This window comes from Acyrthosiphon pisum, chromosome A2 (assembly GCF_005508785.2).
Source record: "Acyrthosiphon pisum isolate AL4f chromosome A2, pea_aphid_22Mar2018_4r6ur, whole genome shotgun sequence".
Taxonomy (NCBI): domain Eukaryota; kingdom Metazoa; phylum Arthropoda; class Insecta; order Hemiptera; family Aphididae; genus Acyrthosiphon; species Acyrthosiphon pisum.
Genome location: NC_042495.1, coordinates 43192028 through 43203937, shown reverse-complemented (window position 1 = coordinate 43203937; position 11910 = coordinate 43192028). Strand labels below are relative to the sequence as shown.

General features: G+C 27.0%; 1 protein-coding gene across 1 annotated transcript in view; it reads left to right on the top strand.

The window, feature by feature from the left end:
* Positions 1–1887: 1887 nt before the first annotated feature.
* LOC100573451 overlaps positions 1888–11910 on the top strand; it is a 42660-nt gene continuing 32637 nt past the window's right edge. Inside the window, exon 1 of the mRNA XM_029489138.1 lies at positions 1888–2265. The gene's annotated coding sequence lies outside the window, so the exon portion shown is untranslated. The remainder of the gene's footprint in view (positions 2266–11910) is intronic.

Sequence of the window (11910 nt, the reverse complement as noted above, 5' to 3'; positions counted from 1 at the left end):
AATTTTTAATAAATAGAGTTGTAGTTATTGGATATTATGATCTTTAATATTATTGAACACTCTCTGTAAAAATAAAAACAAATACTTTCTTAAAAAAGAATAACCAATAGTATATATTAGTATAATATAATAACCATATATAAAGTCATTTGGATAACTTGAAAACAAATGTGGTTTCAGGTTTGTATCAAAGATGTCCAGTAAAATAAATGTAGGAGCGTTTGCGTGCATAGAATTATATTATATTATTATATTGATAAATTCGTAATGACCAGAAACTATACATAACGATAATATCGTCTTAAAATTATACGTTCATATACAATATAATTTTATAATTTAAAATGTTGACTATATACTGACATAAATAATATAAGTAAGTACAATTTTACACTGGGTGGTTCACCATGCGTGCTCATTACTCATCCTTATTTTATTAGTTGTTTGTGAATTTATTTAAATTCAATTTTTTTAAATATTCAAGTATACTTATACCTACTGAAGGCCATATTTTCAAATATATACTTAGATTTTCTATGCCATTTATGATTTAAGGAGTGTTCTGTATTCTTGTATTGATAAACACTAAACAGACATATTTTGATCATATGAGAACTTCACTTTTTACTGTAAATGTATATATGATTTTTAAAAAATGTTGATGTTTTGAGTTAGTAAATACTAAATTGTATTAAATATTAATTAAGGACAATATCTATCACATAATCAATAAAAATAATAGGTTTATATGGTGTGGGGGTTATAGTTGTATAATGTGTCTACACATTAAATATAAAATAGATATGGGTAATATTATATACTTAGCAACTAGCAAGTCTTTCACTCAAAAGTCGAATTAACCAGAGTCCAGAACCCATAACATTCGTTAAACTATTAAAACGTCAAACACATATAAATTGAATGATTTTTTTCAAAATTATTATTCAAAACGCCCAAATTAACCTTTAAATACTTATATAATTTTATAATATTAAATAATCAGAAATATTCATATGTAATATGTCTCATTCACGTGTCTATATTTTTTGCAGTTAATTCGATTTTGTAGTTAGTTTTTTAATAATTATAATAGACCTAGACCAGCATAGAATATTATGGTGTACATACATTTTTAGTGAAATAATAGCTGTTTTAATCTACGAGTAAACAACTATCTGAATGTACACATTTTATGAGTAATAATAATCCTAAAAAATAAAAAATATTCTATAACTGAATGAGTCACTTAGTTTTCAAATGAAGTTTCGCCTGGAACTACTTAACATTCATACTAACCTATATATTATAATAACGATAATGAGCTCCCAAATGTTTATTTTATTTTTTTGTATTCCGGTGTTTCCGACCTGAAACCCCAATAAATACATATGCCTGATATTAAGTAATTATTATTATTACTTCGAAAATGTTTATGAGTTATTAAATTAAATTCTAATGTATTAATATTATTGCTTATCTGCTACTAAATTTTCAAATCATCATAAAGTGACTTTATATACACAAAGTTTAATAACTCAATTCAAATTCCATTGAATTGTAATTCTGACATATAAACATTTTAAAAAAAGACGTGTTTTTTCTACAAGACACTGCTATAAAATAGCATAAAAACCTAAGTGTTTGATAGTGTGATCTACACTTAATAATTCCAAAAATGCGTGTTTCAACTCAATATCAAAGAATAAAATGGCGATGCACATATTTGGTGAATCGCCGTATATAAAAATAATAATAATAATAGTAATATGATTTTATATTATGATGGAGATAATGTCGTTGATCGGTGGAGAAAAATCGGAGGCACGGAAGGGGCGTGTTCACGCGAGAGCCGAGAGTGGCACTAATATACCAGCGAGCGATAGTGCGGCGGCCGCGAATTAACAGTCGGCCGGAGAACACGATATAACGTCGATAACGGACAGTCGGCCGGGACGTGCATGTGACCACAACAGAATATCGCGCTGTTTATTTTTGTTCCTCTGTTATTGTAGTTTCGTCGGTCTTCCGTTGGCCCTCCGTCTCATGACGTCGAATTTGCCGCTCGCGTCATAATAATATATGCCGCACGATCCGATGTACTTAATAAACTTATAACCACCGGTTGTACAACGTAACGAAATCATATCATAATAATAAAGGTATAGTCCGGGATACCTGACGACGACCGTTGACCATAACATTAGTGGCACTGGCCGCCACTGGAGCTGGGAATCAACCACTGACTCGCCGGACGTCTACTTTTAAGTAAGTGCCGACGATGGCGTTACGTTGACAATTATATAGTAATCGAAACGAATTTTTCGACTTAGTAAACGATAATATAGGTAGGTAGATCATTATTATTCGTTTTCGTTAAAAATAATTTATTCCAACCAATTATTTTATGTTATATATTAACTTTTTTTTTATTTACAATTAATTATGTACCTATAATAGCTATCAGATACAAAATGATTAATAAATCAATAAAAAAATTACGCAACGGATGCATATAATAATATCTAAAGTTAAGCTTAGCCATCTGATACTAATATACTACAATTTTTTATCCACGATTATAATAAAATTTATTAGTCACAATTTCCATAGGTATATTTTGTTTAAACACAAAAAGTTATAGACTCCTCATTGGTATTGATTGTAAAAACAGTTGAGATACGTGTATCTATTTGGTCGTCATAATTTTAGATTATATTTTATTTGTCACTACGCATTTCTGAAGATAAAATCTACATACACTGCAGGGTGATTCACTAGGCATGCTCAAGGCTCACCCTATTTTCGATTAAGTAATGAATCTATTCAAATTCTGATTTTTGTAATTTTTAAGTAAACCTACTTATATAATGACCTTAATTTCAAACACCTAATAAAAAAAAAAATACTTGGGTTTTATTTAAGGAATATTCTGACGTGGCGATACAATAAGAAAAAAGAAGTTTGTATCACCACAGGACATTCTTTATAAGCTAAAAAATCTAAGTATATGATAATATGGTAATTATTAAGTACCTATACTTAAAAATACATACGTATATTATAATAAATACATTATTAAATGAATAAATGAAGGTGAGCATACTTGGTGAATCACCCCATGTATCATAAAATAAAAATTATTTTGGTTAAATAAATTAAAACCCGCCTGTATTGAACAATTTTCTAACATAATACAATACAATTGTAAAAACCAGGTAAAATATTATTTTTGAAGAAGACAAAAAGCAAACATTTTTAAATTTCAACAAAACAATACAGGCGCTAAATTAAAACGATTTCTAAGACATATCCATCAAGTTATATTATGTAGATTATTCAGTTTATCTATAACTAATAATAATATGTGTAAACAACATTTATGTATTGATTGTAATTTATAAAATGCATTTACTATGACGGCTACCTATCGATTAATAATACCTATTTATAGAGTTATTAGGATAAAACTTTTATCGTATTTTTCGTCTATTAATTAATTGACACTAGCTGCTATTACATAGTAATAATAATTTTAAAAAAACTATGTGACTATAAAGTTGGGAGTATGATGATTATTATTCAATTAACTTTGTTTGACACATTGTTTCATCTACTCATCTTAATACTCAAACTAATTTATTTTTTACGTGACTTCTATTTTTTTTTTAAACTTAGGACCCCATCATAAAACATTATTATAATTTATAATTGTATACACGTATATTATGTCAATAATATATTAATATACAATATAAATAATATAATGATGATGAAATAACAGACTCACGTTAGTAAATTTAATGATTTGCTATAAATGTGATAATATAAAGTAATAATAATTTTTTTTATCGAACAAAAATTTGTATATTTACGATCTGTATTTACATGTTATACAATAAGTGAATTTGATGAGATTTGATTGACGGGAGGGGGAAGTCACCCAGTTACTAACGCGGTACCCCGTGAAAAAAAAAGTAATAATAATAGGTAAATAAAATGAAAACTTAATCGTTTTGACCATTCTATAATATTAATTTAAAGAAAAATATTATATTATAATAAAAATGTTATTAAATGCGTTCAATTCGAAAAGATACTATATATAGCGTTATTCCCATCTAATTGAGTTGATAGATAGTAATAGGCACTGTAATATTATTCATTAACCTACGAATAAAGGATTTTTTAACTAATCAGTAAAGACAATAAACAAAAATTTGAAATTAAATTAATATTTAAACTACCTAGTGATCACGTATTGTTATTTAAAACTATCGCACACTTTCACTAAGATCGACGTGAATACAAATAAAGTAAAAAGAGTGCTCACGTTTTGGTTCGAGTTTCAATTAATTTCATACAATATTTGTGTTTTTACTCATAATATTATAATAATATCTGAAATATAATAATTATATTTTATATGAGAATTTTTCACATGGTATTGTGCAATACGAAACGTTGGATTGCCGTAATGAATACACAAGTAACTAAGAAAATAATGATAATGTGTTAAGTCTGAACATTAAAAAAAAAAAAATAATAATACCAAACAATGACCTTATGCAATCTTACAACACATACTGTTATATTTAAATGGACTAACGAAAAGCGAATACACATTAGGTCACTTTGGTTGAATATATTATAATATACTGGATAGTGTGCCTAGAAAGTTTGGAAATCCTCGGTTTGTATGCCTCCCGAATATATCGCGTATTTGCATATATTATTATGACTTACAACTGTTAATGATTAATTAAATTTAATCAATTTAATGCAATGTGTACTTACTACTTTCAATTCTTGGTAATCTCTGATCACTGCATATCATTATATCATTATATATTTGATATCCACTGCAAGGGTTTCAAACTTTCTAGAAATACTGCATAATGGTATAGTAGCAATGCTTAATATGATCAGCCTAATAGCGTGTTTATGATTTTCAAGGGGGGGGGGGATACAGTTTTTAAGGAGGCTGCAGCAGGTTTTGTCAAAAATCAAAACTAATGTATAGATATGACCAATCTAAACATTAATTTTGTTTGTTATAATGATTTTCAATATATTTAAATTCCGTATCATAAAATAAACATTAAAGGGGCTGGATAGGGCTCCAGTCAATGAAAAAAAAGTGACTTTTAGACCAATCAGCTAGACAAAACTGGAAGAATTTGGTTTGACGGATTTTAATTTTGAAAACAGATTATGGTTATATTATACCTATACATGTTGTATTTTGTAGAAAAATTTAGTCTTCGAGGGAGGATATGACCTCACCCGTAGATACGCCACTGGAGCAGCTTATAGGCTAACATTTGATGAATTGATCACAATTAAATAATCAAACAAATTTGGTTTTTAAGATATGATAGGTCATAAACTCATAACTCTAAAGATATCGTTTAATTATAAGAAGTATATAATATCAATAATCTAAATTTCAAAAAAGTATTGTATCGTACCTATGATTAAAGATTAATGCGGTGAATGATAAACAGTAGTGATAGTGTAGATACAATTATTTTTGGTATATGGATATATTAGTTTTTACATACAGATTACACATGCATTATGCATACATTTATTATTCGTTCATATACAGTGAAACTTCCGCACATCGATCTTCCATTCAACGAAATATTTTAGGAAATTACAATCAAATTAGAATCAAATTTACGTAGATAAGTCTATTTAACAAATTTCTCTATAATGAGAACTTTTTTTGTTGCTAGTTGAGACTTCCTAATATGAAAGTTTTACTGTATTATATATGTATAATTATTTGATTAAATATATTATTATAATGGACTAAAGTAAACTTCAAATAAATTCTTATTTTAAATTATAATTACTATAAATTAATGTAATAAATAATAGTGTATAAAACTAGATTGTGGACCCGGTTATACGTTATAGTGTTATACGATTCCCATGTCTACGTATCATTTGGTATATATAATTTATATGATAATACCTAATGGAATATAGATCTTCCTAATTATAATCTTCACGGAAGACATTATTCCGTAATACTTTTTAATATGCAGTATTACAGTACATATAAGAATACCAAATCACCAAATACAGTAATGAAATTGAATACAAATGTTTTTATCGTTAAATACTTAAACGTTTATTTACTAATTTAGGGAAAAATCAAAATACATATGAATTAATGATTTTTGTTGGGCCAATCATATTATACCTAATAATATTCTAGCAGAAGTACTCTCCAATAAGTAGATGTGATTAACACGGTACATACAAGTTGAAAAATACCCAATGTCTATAGGTCGACAAAGAGAAACGTTTCATTTAGTTTTTGTCTATTGACAAAACGAAGTATATTATAGTATTATACACTATGTAGGTATTCATAATATTGTGTTTCAATTAGTATATGCGCTACATACAAGAAAAAAAATCATTTGAACTACAACATAACGGATACATATATTATACAAAAAAAATATGGGTTGTTGCGAGAAGCGGTGGCATTGATATTTCGCCCAAAACTAAATACTTCTGTACAACATTAGATCCTCAGAAATCTATGTTATATTACGGTGTCGTAATAACAATATAATACATTGGACAGTCGCGATATATACGTGCGGTTTATTCCGTTCCTCATAATAATAATAATGTAATCTGTTGAAAATCCGGTGACAAAAAAAAAAAAATTTAAGTAAATAGTATTACGTATTATTATGCTGGTGTATATGCGCATAAACGTACCTAAATAATATTATATGTGTTTATGTATCGAACGATGTATGGGAATATTATTATTGTTATACATTATTATATATAACGATGCGTCTCGCGAAGACCCAACGGAAAATGTTACGTAGCGGATGATAATCGTCTTCAATATTGTCCGGCGAGTATAACGGTGAAAGCATTTCGACTGCAATTTGCCCGAAAAATACCACCGTCGATAATTTAAATATGTACGTTTACCTACATATAATAACGAATACAATACCGAAAAAAGAAGTGCAACCAATTGATATTTGCCGAAGATATCTTTGCGGTCGTTTTTTATATTATTGTTATTTATTATATATATAATTTTATTATTTTTGCTTATTACGGCAGCTGCTATATATTGTGAATATACGCAACGTCCCGTTCGTCCGCATATACATACGCGCTGGAATTGTACTACGTGGTACCCTATGTAGGTAGCTAGGTATGTGCGCTGGTTTCAAAATTTCTGCCTAGTGGTCGCCGTCAATGGCCATAACAAAACCATTATTCTTCGGGTCGTAATTGAGTTAAAACGCCAAATGATAACCGCCGATTCCCGATTTTTATTTTATTATGATATATTATTATGTTACTGCAGAAGGTGCCACAATAATATATTATTACAATACGTCAATACATTTACAACCGGTATCTACATATACATTATGCAGTCTGCTGTTGTGCGTATAGCATTATAATAATGTTGTTCGGTACTTGTTATTGTGTGTTTGTATAATATTATATAATGATATAAACTATAAATAAATATAATATATAATATATTGCGTAAGAACATAATATACAAATCGATTATTCTAGATTCTGGCTTTTGGGTCAATCATTATAATGTAGGCACTATGTACAATATACAGTTTATAATTTACATAGTAAGTACTAAGTAAGTACCTGCAGTCGAAATTGGTGTCGATGATAATTAATACAAATATATTTTATAAGGATATAGAAAATACAAAAACCAAATATTTACAACCTATACTAAATCTAGATACAATTGAATGTAGTAATAATAACATACGTGTTCTGGCATGATTCTTATTTTAGATTTTATGGAGTGTTTTGGTTAGAAATTTAGGGAAGGTCATGAGTCAATTTGCTGAGGTTAATATTTTGAAATATTTTAATTTTATTATTATTAAACTATTAAGCACATGTTTATTACAATAAAATTAGTAGTAATAAAAATTGGGGCGTAAGTATTGTGCCAAGTATTTTCACCCCCATGTGGCGATAACACCGGGAAAAACATATGTGAATCGAGAAAACCGATTTATTTTATAATAATAAAACGTTCTTTAAAAATAATATAATTACGATAATCCACATTGGGCATCACACGCATAATACTGATTATCAGGAATAAATTATCTGGAGAGTAATGAGATAAAAAAAATACAAACACGCTTAAGATAAGTAATCAAAATGGACAGTAATAAATAAAGAGGTGTAACTGTATAAGACAGTATAGTGATATAATATTATGTTATAAATATATATATATATAGATTACAGAATAAATTAGAGCTCTATTATTTATAGCTTTTGAGATAAATTTTGATTATCCTTACTCGGCAGTCGGCAATAGTTGGTCGTCTGCATTTGTACAATAATTGTACGAGAACCAAATAGAGAAGTTTGACAAAATTATACGACATCACAAAAAAAAAAATATTATCTAAAATAACATATGTTATTCGTCTTAACCTATGTTGTATCTATAAACTATAAGATCGAAATTTAAGAACTGGTGGCGGGAAATTGTTTTGGGAGTCTTATATAGTATGCCTACTCCTTGTCTTATAAAACAGCGTCATAACTCATAAATCACATCATCAAAGAACATAATATATTATTATATTGTTTGATTCTGATAACAGACATAATATTATACATTTATACATATATAGGCTAAGTTAATGTTACGTTATACCCTTAACGTTAAATTAATGTTGTTAACTAAATAAAATGATGATAAATGATAATTATATATTTATATGTGTTGAATGATGATGACCACATGACTAATACTCGTGTCTTAAGGTGAGATGGAACTAAAATATAGCTCTTATATTACAGTATATACATTATATTATTATACATTAGTAATTCTGACATAGTATTGTGCTATTGTAATGTATGTACCTACATCTTATTCACGTGATGATTTTAACGGTAATAACTAATTAATAGTAAATTATTATCAACAAATTCACTAAAATCAAATATTAGTTAACTGCCAAAAAATGTAAATTGTATAAGTACCTATACTGTAGTTTTTGTTTGAACAGTACCAAAAGCGTTGAAATTTGGACTTAATAGATACAAGATATTAAAAATACACCCTATTTGAATCAATTTTATGGAAGAAATAATATTACGTGACATTTTTCCAGTTATAATCGAAACCGTTAGAACCAATAGAACCAAAATTATAATATTTCAAACTATCACCAGTATTGAGTACCACCCACTAATTCAGTGTATGTATATTGTTTGGTGTATAACACATTATTATTTCTTAGGCATATACGAGTAGCCAATACCTACCTAAACAATATTTATAAAATGTTTAATTGAACATTATAGGCTATAATCCTATTTCATAATTCATGATTTTGAATATATTACTAATTATTATAATATATATCATTTGTACTGTAATCGTATAGGTATATAGGTACCTTAATATCCTTTTATATTCGTCAAAATATTGGCCAAGTTCAATCCCATAACGGTTAAAACGGGTTTAACCTAATATTTATAATACAATTTTCCAGACATGATATTATAGTGAAAATATTTTATCTCTTTTTAAGGTATTCATATTGTATAGTCATTATAGACATTTGAAATTTAAGATAATAAAATTATAGTTGTATCCTTAAGTACATTTTAGTTTAATTTCGATTGTCTATAATATTTTAGAAAAATAGCTTGAAACTTAATTAGAAAGTTCCTCATAAGTTGTTAATTAGAAATAAAAAAATATTGAAATACGACATGGTCAAACATTTTTTTAAACTTATAGTAGGCATTATAATATAGTTAATTAATATATAGTTTAAGCGTAATTGGATATTTAAGCGAAAAATAACAATTTATTTAGTTATTAATTTATTATGATTAAATTAAAAAATATTAATCGTAGGGACCTGAAACTTTTTGCTACTCAGCAGGTATAATATTATTTTCAATACACAATACAATATTTTCAAAATATTATGACTAATCATAAGCCATTTTTGCTACAAACCTGAATTCTTGTCGTTATACGTATTGACTTCTTTGTAAATAATAATTATGCATAATATAATAATATCATGACAATAATATTATATAACATAATACTATTAGCTATGCGATGTTAAGAAAAACATTTGTTTAATTTTCCAAATTACTAAAAGTAATATAATTATATTATAAACTAGGTAGGTATCCTTTATTTCTTGTACCTCTATTGTGAGCTTCCTCCTCACTGTAAATACATGACATTGGTCTTAGGATGATGTTTTAATTAATTTAATTATTATAATTACGACCAAATATTAACATAGAGATTAGACTACGTCCATAGTAAAATATGGTACGGACAAAATATTGTGATATAATTAATATAATATTAAATATCAAAATATAACAAATATTTTTTTTAAAAATCCGTTAGTTATAGTTATATAATAAACCAACTAATTTTGCATATCTTATAAATTATAATAATATAATATGTATAATGATAATTGTATAGATAGTTTATGAATTATATTATTACATTAAGTATTAATATAAAAATCAGTTATTGACCTATCACAATAAGATACAAACAAAAATTAATGTGCAGAACATAATATGCACTCACGTTTAAAACAATTTAATAATATAATTTACTATAAGTATACCATGGTGTGTTAAGATAAGAAAAGCCAGGCAAGTGCTCACATACACAGTTTTCGCAGAATCCTGACTATAGCAATTGTTTTAAATTTATAAATATAAAAATGAATACTTATGTGTGTTTATATTTTATAGATAGGTACTTAAATGAATGTACCTACGACAAATACCGTACTAGTTTTCATAGAACAATATGACGTGTGCATTGCCTCTTAAAATACTAAGAACGAAAGTCACGTGGATACAAAAATAAAACCTGCAATAGCTTTCCAGTATCTATTGACTTCGATGATTGGTAGTTCCCTTCGAAACGTTTAATAAGCACAAGCCAAACCCACTTTCCCTCCTAAAAGCTGGTTAATTGATTGCTATCGGTAACCTACTCTCTTATTTTATACTTATTATTACTCCGTGATATTCAAGTGCTTAAAAATCTTAATTATTAATTATCATAATTACGGACATTTTAGTGAATTCTTATAATAGATGGCTAAATAGGCGTATAATATTGTAAAATTGAAGCGAATAATACGTCGGCCAGTACACTTTTGAAAATGAATTAATTTGAAATATTTACCGTAATTTGTAGATAAAAGTTATAATATTTTAAGGGCTTATAGTCATATTGGATTAAAAATGAATGCCACCTTACATATTATGATGATACGCAATATACGTAATTTAATTAACGATTTAAGCGTTATATATTATATTATTTTAATGATAGTGAAAAACTAGTTGACCAGTATTTTTTGTTTTATTGCATTGTCAAACCAGTTTTTTTTTTTAAATGAATAAGAAAAACGTAGTGGCGAATTATCTTTATGTCTTTATACCTTATTATAGTATTTTCTTAAGTAGCTTAAAAAATTAGTGGCTCAATAAGTTATATAGCCATCGAGTAAACAGTTAATTTTTATCATCTAGCGGCAAATCGTGTATTAAATATAAGCCAATAAAATATATTACGCATAAGACGTAAAAACATTTTAGAACTCCACCATTTAGAGTTAAACCAAGATCTACTTAAGTGTTTTTCATATGTGGCCAGAATGAATCTTCGTGAATTCGATAAATTCGATAATTATTGAAATATTATTGCCACATGTGTATGGGTATTGAAATTTCAAATTTGAAAGGCAATTTGAATGAATCAAGGTTTTGAAAACTATACCTATTACCTAGATTACCGATATAACTACCTATTTAAGTATATATAAAAAGGTAAGTTATAAGAAAAAA